A 6,579-nucleotide genomic window follows, 5' to 3' on the forward strand; every position below is an offset into this window, starting at 1 on the left:
GACGTCATACCAGCTGATTTCTCGATCAGCTGGCGTGATGATTACACTGCCGTTGTCGTGTCGAGGAATGCCCTCCGTCGGATAATGCCCGGGTCGGACTGCGCATGCTCTGTAAGTGACGTCACCCTGTCAGAACAGCTGATCGGCTGGGGTTGGCGCATGCGCAGTCCGTCGGGGGCACAATCCGACGAGAGACAGAGCGGGGAAGAATCTACTGTCAGATTCTGACTCGCTCTGTAGCGCGTGCGCAGTCCGTTGGGGGCATTTCTCGACGAGAGACAGAGCGGGGAAGAATCTAATGTCAGATTCTAACTCGCTCTGTACGATGATTACACATATGAACATTCTAACTCGCTATATGTAACTAATACACATATGAACATTCTAACTCGCTATATGTAACTAATATATATATATATATATATATATATATATATATATATATATATAGTTATATATAGTTATATATATAGTATATATATATATATATATATATATTATATATATATGTATATAGTGTATATATATATATATATATATATATATAGTGTATATATATATATATATATAGTGTATATATATATATATATATATAGTATATATATATATATATATAGTGTATATATATAGTGTATATATATATATATATATATATATATATATATATATATATATACTATATATAGTATATTATATTATATATATATTATAGTAGTATAGTATATTATATAGTATATTATAGTATATATATATATATATATACACTATACTATATATATACTATACATATACTATATATAGTATATTATATTATATATATTATAGTAGTATAGTATACTATAGTATATTATATAGTATATTGTAGTATATATATATATAGTATATTTATATATATATATATATATATATTTATATATATATATATATATATATATATATATATATATATATATATATATATATATATATAGTATATATATACTATATATAGAATGTATGTATATATATATATATATATACTATATATATATATATATATATATATATATATATATATATATATATATAGTTACTATATATATATAGCTATATATAACTCATTAAAGGGGCACCCTGAAATACTATGATCAGTACTCATATAGTATATTATAGTATATATATAGTATAGTATATTTATATATATATAGTATATATATATATATATATATATATACTATATATAGTATGTATGTATATATATATATATATATAGTTACTATATATATATATATATATATATATATAGCTATATATAACTCATATGGCACACATTAAAGGGGCACTCTGAAATACTACGATCAGTACTCATATGGGACACATTAAAGGGGCACTCTGAAATACTAAAGGGGCACGCGACTGCAATAATAAAAGGGCACTCTGGAATACTAAAGGGGCACCCTGAAATACTACGATCAGTACTCATATGGGACACATTAAAGGGGGCACTCTGAAATACTACGATCAGTACTCATATGGGACACATTAAAGGGGCACTCTGAAATACTAAAGGGGCACGCCGACTGCAATAATAAAAGGGCACTCTGGAATACTAAAGGGGCACGCCGACTGCAATAATAAAGGGGCACTCTGACCGTGGGTCATAAAGGAGCTATGTGACTGGGACACATAACGGGGCACTCTGATAGGGACACTGATGTAAAGGAGGACTCTAACGGGAACACTGGATGTAAAGGGGGACTCTGACGGGGACACTGATGTAAAGGGGAACTCTGACGGGGACACTGATGTAAAGGGGGACTCTGACTGGGACACTGATGTAAAGGGGGACTCTGATAGGGAAGCACTAGATGTAAAGGAGCACTCTAATGGGGACACAGATGTAAAGGAGGACTCTGACAGGGACACACTGGATGTAAAGGAGGACTCTGACAGGGACACACTGGATGTAAAGGAGGACTCTGACAGAGGCACCGACACAGGCCAAATTACGGCGGGGGGACATGAACTGCATGACGGCGGGGACACAGGGTGGATGACGGCAGGGACAGGGGCTGAATGACGGCGGGGAAAGAGGCTGAATGACAGGGGGATACAGGCTGCATGATGAGGGACACACTGATGAGGCACAAATGAGGAGGCACTCATTGGCATGATTTAGACACAGATGGGCATGAGACACAGGTGGGCATAAATAGGGCAGAGATGGGCATGGATGAGGCAGAGATGGGCATGGATGAGGTAGGGGCGGTGCCCATCGGTGTGTACAGCGTGCGAAGAGAGAGCTAAACCAGACATGCAGCGTTCTGTTGACAAATGATCGCTCTGTCATTGGATGGAGCGATCACATGGTAAATGGCCCCTGTCGTTGGCCCTTTAACACAATCCGTGGGAAGCGCGATTCGGATGTCTCTGTACGCCCTCCCAGAATAGGCCGACCACGCTGTAGCCATCATTGGGCTATGCCCTGGTCGACAAGTACTTAATCCCCATAGTCTTAGCTATCCGATATTACCCGTAAAGCGGGGCTTTGCATTACTTATGTTCTGCAATATTTGGCCAAACTCGATCACAATGCCAGTCTCTGTGAAAATTAGGCATTGCCCCCAAAAAATGTGTGTGGCTACTGGAGGTCCTCTAGTATAAGTTTGCCAAGTATGGTGCCCTGAACCCCCGTGGTTTGGGCTCTACATTTATAGAAGCTTGGCCTGCTATGTTAATCTATGGCAGAGTCTTAGTCTGGAAATTTGAGGGGCTACAGCTAGGACCCCAAATGAGTCCGGGGGCCATATTTGGCACAGAGGTAGGGGGGTCCTTCCTTTACCACCCCAAACATTTTGGGGTTAGTTAGCTCAAAATTTCCTGATCAACTTTTTCTAGGGCCCCTTGAGAGTATGTGGCCCCCGGGCCATACGGCACAGCAGGGAGTGCTGGATACCATTGGACTATTCTGCGGTGGTCAGCTAAAGTCTACCCCAATGCAGGTCCCTGTGAAAATAAAGCATTGGCCCCAAACAAATGTATGTGCCAAATTTGGTGCCCCTGAGCACCGTGGTTTGGCTACCACAGGGCCCTACATTTAAGCTAGCCTGGCCCATTATGTTAATCTATGGTTCAGCCGCGATCAGGAATTTGAGGGGCCACAGATCGGGCCCCAAATTAGTCCAGAGGCCCAGAGGTAGGGAAGGTCTTCCTTTAACACCTCTACATTTTTGAGGTCGCTAGCCTGAAGTTTTATGGTCAGCTTTTTAGGGGGCCCCTTGGGAGTGTGTGGCCCTCGGGCACTAATGCGGAGTGGGGATTGGTGAGTACTGCAGGAATCTCTGGACTCTTAGCTATTTAACAATATTTGCAGAGCCTGGCTCTGCAGTTCCTATGTCCTGCGGTGGTTGGGCAAATTCCACCCCCATGAAGGTCCTCATGAAAATTAAGCATTGGCCCCAAAAAAATTTTGTGGCCCCTGGGGGTCCTCTAGTAACCCTATACCAAGTTTGGTGCCCCTGGGCAACATCGTTCCGCTACCGTGGGGCCCTAGATTTAGGCTAGTTTGGCCTAGCCTATGGTAATATATGGCGCAGTAGGGAATTTTGGAGGGGCCACAACGTGGGCCCCAAACATGTTCAGGGAACCTGGACTCTTTCAGGGCCTGGGCTGTGGCCCCCTCAAATTCCCACCCCCATCAGAGTCATGGATTAACATAGCGGGCCAATGTACCATAAATTTAGTGCCCTGTGGTACCCAAATCACGGGGAGATATGGTCACCAAACTTGGTACAGGGATACTAGCTGACCCCCAGGGTCACACACAAATTTTTTTGTGGACGATGCCTAATTTTCACGAGGACTGGCATGGGCGTCAAATTTGCACAAATACTGTAGAACATAGGTACCAGTGAGCCCTGCTCCGCAGGTAACATTGGATAGCTAAGAATATTGGGATTAATATGGTTTCCAGCAGTCCCTTCTCCACGGTACTGCCCCAGGGCCACACACTCCCAAAAGGCCCCTGAAAAAGTTGACCAGAAAATTTCAGGCTAGCTACTCCAACATTTTCAGAGTGGTAAAGGAAGATCTCCCCTACCACTGTGCCAAATATGGTCCCCTGGACTTGTTTGGTGCCCGAGCTGGGGCCCTGCAACTGTGCCCACTCGAAGATTGCCATACTGCACCAAGCTGACCTAAATTATGGGCCTAGTGGTACCTGAACCCTGGTGGCTAGGGGCCTCAAACGTGGCAGGGGCCACATGCTTTTTTCAGGACCTTAATTGTTACAGGGACCTGCATAGGGGTCGATTTGGCTAACCACTATGGAATACAGGAACTGCAGAGCAGCGCTATACAGATACTGCTGAATAGCTAAGAGTCCAGCTAAGAGTCCAGGGATTCCTGCAATATCCAGCACTCCCCGCTGCATGGTACGGGCCGAGGGCCGCAAACTCTCAAGTGGCCCTGGAAATAGTTGACCAGTACATTTTGGGCTAGCGACTCCAAAATGCTTGGTAAAGGGAGCCCTCCCCTACCTCCGTGCAAAATATGGCCCCCCAGACTAATTTGGGGCCCGAGCTATTTCCAGGGCCACTATGAGTCCCATATGAGTACTGATCGTAGTATTTCAGAGTGCCCCTTTAATGTGTGCCATATGAGTTATATATAGCTATATATATATATATATATATATATATATATAGTAACTATATATATATATATATACATACATACTATATATAGTATATATATATATATATATATATACTATATATATATAAATATACTATACTATATATATACTATAATATACTATATGAGTACTGATCATAGTATTTCAGGGTGCCCCTTTAATGAGTTATATATAGCTATATATATATAGTAACTATATATATATATATATATATATATATATATATATATATATATATATATATATATATAGTATATATATATATATATATATATACATTCTATATATAGTATATATATACTATATATATATATATATATATATATATATATATATATATATATATATATATATATAAATATATATATATATATATATATAAATATACTATATATATATATACTACAATATACTATATAATATACTATAGTATACTATACTACTATAATATATATAATATAATATACTATATATAGTATATGTATAGTATATATATAGTATAGTGTATATATATATATATATATATATATATATATATATATACTATAATATACTATATAATATACTATACTACTATAATATATATATATAATATAATATACTATATATAGTATATATATATATATATATATATATATATATATATATATATACACTATATATATACACTATATATATATATATATATACTATATATATATACACTATATATATATATATATATATATATATATATATACACTATATATATATATATATATATACACTATATACATATATATAATATATATATATATATATATATATATATATATACTATATATATAACTATATATAACTATATATAACTATATATATATATATATATATATATATATATATATATATATATATATATATATATTAGTTACATATAGCGAGTTAGAATGTTCATATGTGTATTAGTTACATATAGCGAGTTAGAATGTTCATATGTGTATTAGTTACATATAGCGAGTTAGAATGTTCATATGTGTATTAGTTACATATAGCGAGTTAGAATGTTCATATGTGTAATCATCGTACAGAGCGAGTTAGAATCTGACAGTAGATTCTTCCCCGCTCTGTCTCTCGTCGGATTGTGCCCCCGACGGACTGCGCATGCGCCAACCCCAGCCGATCAGCTGTTCTGACAGGGTGACGTCACTTACGGAGCATGCGCAGTCCGACCCGGGCATTATCCGACGGAGGGCATTCCTCGACACGACACCGTGCGTCTGCTTCGCTCTCTGCGCATGCGCGCAATGGAAAACAATTCTTACTGGATTATTCTTATATGATATTCTTCTTGGGAAATGGAGGGAAAATCACACATAAAGAGGAACTCTGACATGGCATATAAAGGGGAACTCTGCCCGGACACATAAAGGGGAATTCTTCACAGACACATAAAGGGAAACTCTGCCCGGACATATAAAGGGGAACTCTAACCGGACACATATAGGGGAACTCTGATGGGGACACTGATGTAAAGGAGGACTCTGATGGGGACACTGATGTAAAGGAGGACTCTGATGGGGACACTGATGTAAAGGAGGACTCTGATGGGGATACTGATGTAAAGGAGGACTCTGATGGGGACACTGATGTAAAGGGGCACTCTGACGGGGACACTGATGTAAAGGGGCACTCTGATGGGGACACTGATGTAAAGGAGGACTCTGATGGGGACACTGATGTAAAGGAGGACTCTGATGGGGACACTGATGTAAATGAGGACTCTAACAGGTCACTGATGTAAAGGAGGACTCTGATGGGGACACTTATGTAAAGGGGTTCTCTGATGGGGACACTGATGTAAAGGAGGACTCTGATGGGGACACTGATGTAAAGGAGGACTCTGATGGGGACACTGATGTAAATGA

At 38.5% G+C, this 6,579-nt stretch overlaps 1 protein-coding gene across 1 annotated transcript in view; it reads right to left on the minus strand.

Moving 5' to 3' along the window:
* Positions 1-6,579, minus strand: part of LOC309564357 (uncharacterized protein) — a 1,447,080-nt gene that overhangs the window by 1,222,068 nt on the left and 218,433 nt on the right. The window lies entirely within an intron of this gene.

The sequence above is a fragment of the Pelophylax lessonae genome, assembly GCF_965119305.1.
Source record: "Pelophylax lessonae genome assembly, chromosome: 9".
In the NCBI taxonomy this organism is placed as follows: domain Eukaryota; kingdom Metazoa; phylum Chordata; class Amphibia; order Anura; family Ranidae; genus Pelophylax; species Pelophylax lessonae.